The sequence below is a fragment of the Lolium perenne genome, chromosome 3 (genome assembly GCF_019359855.2).
Source record: "Lolium perenne isolate Kyuss_39 chromosome 3, Kyuss_2.0, whole genome shotgun sequence".
NCBI classification, from domain to species: domain Eukaryota; kingdom Viridiplantae; phylum Streptophyta; class Magnoliopsida; order Poales; family Poaceae; genus Lolium; species Lolium perenne.
Window position 1 is genome coordinate 82,407,414 of NC_067246.2, and position 2,585 is coordinate 82,409,998.

Sequence of the window (2,585 nt, forward strand, 5' to 3'; positions counted from 1 at the left end):
CTAAAAATATCATGCTCATCAATACCAGCTTCCCCAAGCTTAGAACTTTCTATATCATTATCAACAATGGTGTTCAAAGCGTTCATACTAATATTACTACTAGCATGCAAATAAGGTTCCATAGGTTTTTTAATTTTCACATCAAACAATCCATGTCTTAACTCAGGAAATAGAATAAAAAGCTCATTGTTGTCCATTATGCCTAACTAGTGTAAACAAGAAACAGAAAGATGCAATTGCAGGATCTAAAGGAAATAGCTTCGAGCACTCACACACCGGCAACAGTGCTAGGAAATAGCTTAGTAGTCGGAGGATGTGAATACCTTTTACCTTACCTCCCCGGCAACGGCGCCAGAAAATAGCTTAGTTGCCGGGATCCGGAGTGTGAGTGCCTTTTACCTTACCTCCCCGGCAACGGCGCCAGAAAATAGCTTGATGTCTACGCACGCTTCTATTCCTGTAGACAGTGTTGGGCCTCCAAGAGCAGAAGTTTGTAGAACAGCAGCAAGTTTCCCTTAAGTGAATCACCCAAGGTTTATCGAACTCAGGGAGGAAGAGGTCAAAGATATCCCTCTCAAGCAACCCTGCAATCACGATACAAGAAGTCTCTTGTGTCCCCAACACACCTAATACACTTGTCAGATGTATAGGTGCACTAGTTCGGCGAAGAGATAATAAAACACAGGTGGTATGAATGAATATGAGCAGTAGTAACGGCGCCAGAAAATAGCTTGCTGGCGTGCAGTTGATGGTAGTAATATTGCAGGAAGTAAAGATGCAGTAGAACAGTAAATAAGCGATGATTGCAGCATTTGGAAACAAGGCCTAGGGATCATACTTTCACTAGTGGACACTCTCAACATTGATCACATAATAAAACCACTCTACACTCTCTTGTTGGATGATGAACACCACTAATTGTGTAGGGCTACAAGAGCACCTCAATGCCGGAGTTAACAAGCTCCACAACATTCGATGTTCATATTTAAATAACCTTAGAGTGCATGATAGACCAACGCAATTATACCGAGTACTAACATAGCATGCACACCGTCACCGACAGACTATGAAAGGAGGAATAGATCACATCAATACTATCATAGTAATAGTTAACTCCATAATCTACAAGAGATCACAATCATAAACTACGCCAAGTACTACATAATGCATACACTGTCACCATTACATCATGGAGGAGGAATAGACTACTTTAATAACATCACTAGAGTAGCACATAGATTAATAGTGATATAAAGCACATTGCAATCATAAAGGAATATAAATAAGCACTTCACTATGTGATTCTGAATTACTCTTTGGCAAGATAACGAACACTAATTCATCACGTAGGTAAACCTTAAAGATGTGTTCCCAAGTACTAATAAACACCCCCACGCTGTCACTGCGAGCATTCATAGGAGGTACTAACACACCACAATTTCATAGAGACATCCAACTCAAATCATAACTCAGTGAATAAGTATTCTGTGAAATATAGCCTAAGAGACCCACACGGTGCACACACTGTCACCTTTACACACGTGGGACAAGGAGTCTCCGGAGATCACATAAGTAAAATCCACTTGAATAGCATAACGACATCTAGATTACAAGCTCATCATATGGATCTCAATCATGTAAAGCAGCTCATGAGATCACTGTATTGAAGTACATAGGAGAGAGAGATGAACCACATAGCTACCGGTACAGCCCTTAGCCTCGATGGAGAACTACTCCCTCCTCATGGGAGACAGCAGCGGTGATGAAGATGGCGGTGGTGTCGATGGAGATGCCTTTCGTGTAGGATAACGTTGCATAGAAAACAAAAATTTTCCTACCGCGAACACGCAATCCAAGCCAAGATGCAATCTAGAAGACGGTAGCAACGAGGGGGTATCGAGTCTCACCCTTGAAGAGATTCCAAAGCCTACAAGAGGAGGCTCTTGTTGCTGCGGTAGACGATCACTTGCCGCTTGCAAAAGCGCGTAGAAGATCTTGATCACGATCGGTTCCGGCGCCACGAACGGGCAGCACCTCCGTACTCGGTCACACGTTCGGTTGTTGATGAAGACGATGTCCACCTCCCCGTTCCAGCGGGCAGCGGAAGTAGTAGCTCCTCTTGAATCCGACAGCACGACGGCGTGGTGTCGGTGGCGGTGAAGAAGTCCGGCGGAGCTTCGCTAAGCTATGCGGGCAATATGGAGTGGAGGAGCTTGGCTAGGGTTTGGGAGGGGGTGGCCGGCCACTCTATGGGGGGCGGCCAGCTTGTGGTCTTGGGGTGGCCGGCCCCCTCCCTTGGCCCCTCATTATATAGGTGGATCCCAAGTGTTGGTGTCCAAGTCTTCGAATAAGACCCGAAACCAAAACCTTCCATAGGAGGGGGAAACCTAGCCCAACTAGGACTCCCACCCAAAGGTGGGATTCCCACCTCCCATGTGGGGGGTGGCCGGCCCCCTATGGTGGAGTCCACTTGGGACTCCACCCCATCTAGGGCTGGCCGGCCATGGAGGTGGAGTCCCTTGTGGACTCCACCTTCCTTGGTGGTTTCTTCCGGACTTTTCTAGAACCTTCTAGAACCTTCCATA